Source organism: Macrobrachium nipponense, chromosome 4, assembly GCF_015104395.2.
Source record: "Macrobrachium nipponense isolate FS-2020 chromosome 4, ASM1510439v2, whole genome shotgun sequence".
NCBI lineage: Eukaryota > Metazoa > Arthropoda > Malacostraca > Decapoda > Palaemonidae > Macrobrachium > Macrobrachium nipponense.
This window is the reverse complement of record NC_061100.1, coordinates 47,787,937-47,794,268: the sequence shown is the minus strand read 5'-3', so window position 1 is coordinate 47,794,268 and position 6,332 is coordinate 47,787,937. Positions and strand designations below refer to the sequence as shown.

General features: G+C 38.0%; 1 protein-coding gene across 4 annotated transcripts in view; it reads left to right on the top strand.

Moving 5' to 3' along the window:
• Nucleotides 1-6,332, top strand: part of LOC135210913 (uncharacterized) — a 350,754-nt gene that overhangs the window by 51,316 nt on the left and 293,106 nt on the right. The window lies entirely within an intron of this gene.

Genomic DNA, 6,332 nt, shown 5'->3' with positions numbered 1-6,332 from the left:
AAATAATTTGTTGCCATTATTGTAATGATTAATGTCGACAATATTTTTGAGATGCCGTACATAGATAGTGAGTGTCTTAAAAAATAATAACAAAGTTTAGAAGTACATTTCTACCTTGGTATTGTGGTTAGTATCATGGGATGCCACTCAGTTGTCGCTGATTCGCGTCTCCCCCTGAGTGATACAAAATCACTGGCTCTGTATCTAGACTGCAGTGTGGGGTCTGCGGTGGGAAGTTGAAACCAACATTCTTTGTAAGCTTGAATTTTAAATGAGTGGCCCCTGTGTGCTTGTTCCGTGTGAATAGACCCCGTATTGGGGTAGTGCCGTCAGTGGACCTCATGCGATGCACTGTAGGCATTACTTAAGGTTCTTTGCAGCGTGCTTTCGGCCCCTAGCTGCAGCCACTTTCGTTTCTTTTATTGTACCTCCTTTCATATTCTCTGTCTTCCATCTTACTTTCTTTAGCTCTCTCCTAATACTTGATTCATAGTGAAATTGCTTTGAGGTTTTCCTCCTGTTACACCTATCAAACCTTTTACTGTCAATTTCCATTTCAGCGCTGAATAACCTCATGGGTTTCAGTGCTTGGCCTTTGGCCCAAATTCTGTATTCAGCTATATTCATGTGAATAGGTCTCGGCTACTAAACTCTCTTTATAATTCTGGTGGTATTTCATATCAAATCTAACGACAAACTTTTCTTATAATCCATAACTGAAGTTCCACAAGGGCTTTTGCCATGCATTAACTGTATAGTAATCCAGTAGCCTGAGAGTACGCACTAACGTGTCCTATTGTGTATAAATTTTGAACCTGTGGCTTATAACATGAGACGAATCGTTAAGCCATACTCTGTGACAAACAGCGATTCTGTTATTAACAGATTTACGTGACTTATGTATTGAGGCCGTTTATGTATGAATGTATGGATATTCTATGTATGATATTACAGTATAGTTCCATGAAAATCGTAGTAGTGTCTAGTTGTACGAACTATGATCACCGCCACATCCAATACTTGTAAATGATATTTGAATATATATATATATATATATATATATATATATATATATATATATATATATATATAAATAAATAAATAAATAAATATACATATATAATATTATATATATATATTTTATATAAAAGGAGAGGAGAGAGAGAGAGAGAGAGAGAGAGAGAGAGAGAGAGAGAGAGAGAGTATCGACAACGAAACCAGCGGTATGAATTACCTTGGTATTGAAATTACAATGGGAATGTGTACCTTATCAAACGTAAAATGGAAAGTTATCAACGGAAGTCAAACAGCTGTGTTTTGCGCGCGTACATGGTCTTGTATTTATGTATGTGTTTGTAGATTTCTTTTAAGGTGTGTGACTGTAAACCGCCCTTATGTCAACATGGCTCAGTTAGTAAAGGGAGGAGCTGTCGTAAGCGGCCGCACTTCTTTCCTGTGCGCGCGTGTGGATATGTTTATGTAAGAGAAATGAAGAAATATTTGACATTTATTACGTGTGTGTAAAATAGAGAGAGGGAGGTCTGGTGTAGATGGTTTTATAATGAATTGATCTATCACATGTAGGTGAAATCCATCTAGGAGAGTTGGAAATTATTCAAATACAATCTTGTTGCCTTGGCGCCGGAACCCGGCGCTACTGTCTCCTCTACCCTCCCAATCGCCTACCTGCCATCCCCCATCCAGGGCGGACAAACATGTTCGAAGGAGGAGAACAATGGATGTCTCCCCTACCCTCCCGGGGCGGACAAACCAGTTTGAAGGGGGTGGTTGGCTATGTCGTCTCACCCTTACTGTCACCCAGGGGAGGACAAGCAAGATCCACTTGATTTTTTTTTTATCATAGTTTGATTGGTAAAGAATATGTGGCACAGAAGGACCAAGACACGCTTTTGAGGCTGTCATGAGCATTTGCAGGAAGAAGAGGGATCAGATGTACGAAGCTGTTGAAGTCTGAATTCCAATTTCGTCCACATCACGTTTCAGACAGTGTTCGTCTTCTCTTCTTTGGTGGAAAACGAACTGTGTTGACGAGTTCTTTCTTACTTATGGTATTTCTTCTTCTTATTCCACTTCTTACTTCTTCTCCTGTTTATTATTATTATTATTATTATTATTATTATTATTATTATTATTATTATTATTATTATGTATTCTAGCACGAGTCTTGAAATGGAAAAATAGCTCCGCAGTTATGTATGTACATATATTGAAAGAAAATTTTGTAGAGAGAGCTTTCGGGAACCTGTTCTGTTCTTGAAAGGTCTTTATACAGATTTATCATTCAATATATGCACATTTACATAACTGTGGAGTTGTTTCTCCATTATTATTATTATTATATCATGAAACTGAACTGAACTATCCCCAAGTCTAGCATGACGGAGCAGCTCGTGTTAGTTCCTTTGGTTCCACGCAGAAATTTTATTTGTTTTTATTTATTTCTTTTAATTTATGTTTTTATTTAATTTTTTTTCTTTTATTTATGTTTTTATTTAATTTTTTTTTCTTTTAATTGAAATGTTTTTCTTTTAATTTTTTTAAAATTTTTTTTGATTGCAATTTGTAGCGAGATTTCTTGAGTCGTCTCTGCAGCTGCGCTTAAGCACACCCAAGAGGCTTTGATATTGATGGTTTGGATGGCAAAATGTTATTCTGCTTCTTTTAGATTCCCGTTTTGGAAGGTCTTACGATGAGCATACAGTATCCATTTGTCTCTCAATCTGTCTATCTGTCTATTTACACACACACACACACACACACACACACACACACACACAGATATATATATATATGATGTCTGTAGATAGATAAAATTTATTTTTTGTTCATACATTGAACTCTACTTCTGGACTTCACCGCAGTTTTGCAGGATACTTCTTTCACTGAAAGACGTCCTGCTCCCGACTGGGAATAAACGACGAACCTTTCATCTTTGTATTTCACATAGTAAATAGAATGAAGCGATAAGCATATTTCTCATTTGTTTTGGGTAGGGGGTTTGAAGTGGCCAGTGCTGTGTGCGTGTTTGCTTGAATTGTAAACCTGCTCTAGCTTCTCGTCGTGGAAATATACAAGAGCAAAAATAATCTCGAGGAAAGAGCAGAAATCTAATAAAGCAGTTAATTAGTAAGACAAGTTGTTACTCTAATTGGAATCAGTAGTCCAACCTGTACTCAACATCATTTTATTTTCTTCTAAAGACTAAACTACTGACGGTTATCGTTATGAGGACGAATGTAAGTCTAGTTCAGCTTATGCGTTCTTATATTAAGCGAATTGAGATACATTTTACCTGATTTTACTAGAACCATCCTCATAGTATTTGAGTGGTTTTTGATAGTTAAGCTCAAATATGTATTTAAGTTAATGTTATCATTTTCTAATTTAGCGTCAACAGCTGAGCAGCAGTTTTCGTTGAAGTGTATGGTTATTTCAAGCTAGGGATTTGCAAATAACGCTAAAATGTATCGCCTTGAAAAGAAAGAGCCACGTTTCATGTCCGCTCGTTGCGTGAGGAAGGTCCACCCGGCTTGACCAAGGCATTCTTTCGAAGCTACGTAACCGGCGATTACGTCACGGCGTTACCCTCTTCCCTTTCGGGTACCCGGCGGCATTATATAAAAAAGAAGCGTTATCTTCAACACATCACCATTATACGTGGATTTCGGAGGTGTGGATAATTCCAAGCTTAATTCTTCTGCAACAAAAGGTTCATCACTAGTTTGGTCTGCCAGCAATACGTACATAGAAAACTTACTAACTCGGCATTTTCGGATTAAGTAAATCCCTTTCCGTTGCATAGTCGTTTTAATTTTATCATTGTTAATTTCAGCTTATCGTTTCTTTGTTTTCGTTTTGGACTGTTTAGCCATAATGACGGTTGTCTTATCCTGAGCACTCATATGTGGCTCGTAGGAAAAAAAATTTCTGTTTGTTTTTAAGTGAATGACATGTACCTGCGAACGTGGTGAAAATCTGTATGCTTGGGGTCTCTGCAGATGGATAGTCGTCTTTCTGATCGCAATTCCAAATAAACATTCGAGAATGACAGCTTTTGCGTGCCACACGCACTCACCAACTGGGTGGGGGTTCAACCAATCATGAGAAGTTACGTTACGTTAAAGTTTGTTTAGTACGACGTTTGGGGTCCCTCCATTTATCCGGTTAGGACAGCGACGTCACCTGTTTTAATCTTCTTCTCAGTTGAATGATTTGGGCTGTGCCTGAATGTTTTTACTTTTGTTTTACGTAATTCACAGGCGAGCTAAAAAGTTCCAGCATAGTCTATTCGGCCTTTTTATTCCTAGAGCAGAGAATCAGCGAGTTTGACCGACCCGTGGATGACGGCATATCCTCTCCTCGAACAAAGAACAAACGCATTTTCGAATCCAGTTGGCTCTGGGTTCATTATTGCCCTTTGAAGAGGAGTTAATGCAAAAGAGGATTCGTGGTCGGTAAGAGATTCTTTGGAGTGTACTAGTAGAGACAATTTTACATGATTGTGCCCAGTGCAGGTGTTTAAATAGCGAATTATTCACTTGTTTCATGTTATACGACTGGCTACAGTCTCTCTCTCTCTCTCTCTCTCTCTCTCTCTCTCTCTCTCTCTCTCTCTCTCTCTCTCTCTCTCTCTCTCTCTCTCTCTCTCTCTCTCGCTAGCATAGCTGTATCTATTCCAGCGTTTACACTGAAGAGGCACTTCGTCTTGAACGTATTAGATATTTAACAGTATATATGCCTCAAGACACCTGTTGGCCACCGGTGCTGAAATCTTGTCTGTGTAGCCTCGGGCGACGTGGAGGGTATGTCATGTGGTGGACTGAAGTAGGAAAGCTTCTCGACAAGGAACTCTGAGTGTATTTCATGTTAGGAAGGATTAGGATTTCTCAAAGACTGTGGGAGTAGGTTTTACTGTTCATTCACAATGTCCTAATGATTTTGTCTGGCCTTCTTTGAAACTCTTCCACACTGTTGCTGTTTGCAACTTCTGGTGGCAGTTTATTCCATGTGTCACATATCTTGTGTGTGAAGAAGTTCCCATCCATTATTTCTTGTCTGGTTATCGTTTAACGTAAATAGGTTACCGTCTACTTTTGTTGTGCCTTTCAGTATTCTGAATGTTTCTGTCATTTGTCCTCGCAATCGTCGTGTTTCTAAGCCATATATGTTCTGGCTCTCTAGTCGTCCTTGGTAACCTATTTGCCTGATGGATGGAATTAACTTTGTGGCTCTTGCTTGTACCCCTTCTAATCTGTTTATGTCCTTTCTTAATGTTAGTAATCAAAACTGTACTGTATGTTCAAGATGAGGTCTAACTATTGATGTGTAGAGCTGCAGCACCGTTTCCTTGTTTCCGTATTTGAACTGCCTCTTTCTGTATCCCAATAGTTTCTGTGCCTTCTTTCCAGCTTTTATGCAGTTTTGTGGATTTGAAGTCCTTAATAATGACTCCAAGGTCCTCCTCCTCTTGTTCTACACTATGGAAATTTTGCTCGTAGATATGTTTCTAAGGGAGTAGTTCCTGTGTGTGAGGTGTGTGAGAGAGAGAGAGAGAGAGAGAGAGAGAGAGAGAGAGAGAGAGAGAGAGTACACCAGTAAAGGAAATTCTAATCGTATTCCTTTCAGTTTAATCAGTATTAGTAAATACATGTATAACCTTGGTAAGTGATATGTGCCGAGTAGGCTGCACAAACACGCACACTTTGCCGACAGTAGTACACGTTTCCTTCAACGCCGGTCTTCCGACCAGCGAAATAAAACAGTGCTGGGTGACCACCTCGAAAAGACGGACTCCACTGGTTCAAAGTCCAGTTGAGCGATCTTAGGGCAGGGGGTGGGCCTAGCAATCTTATCCACCTATGGAATTTTAACAACTTCTGAAATCCTTCCACGGAAAGGCGTATGGCTAAAAATAAATAAAAAAAAATAAAATCTTGTGCCTGTGTGTTCTCGCATATGCATTGTAATTTTTTTATATGTTTATCTGTTTATATATATATATATATATATATATATATATATATATATATATATATATATATATATATATATATGCACACATATATACATATATATATATATATAATATATATATATATATATATATATATTTGGTTTTAAACGGTATTTGTAGCTTAATGTTCATGGATATAGAAAACATCATGGTGTATGTGACAAAAATGTGTACACACTAACTAGATTGCTGTTCGTTGATTTACCCATATTTTTAACGGTATACACCATTGGCTGCTCTGTCATCTAAGTATTGTAGAATACGCCTACGAGTAAAAAAAAAATAAAATAAAAAAATA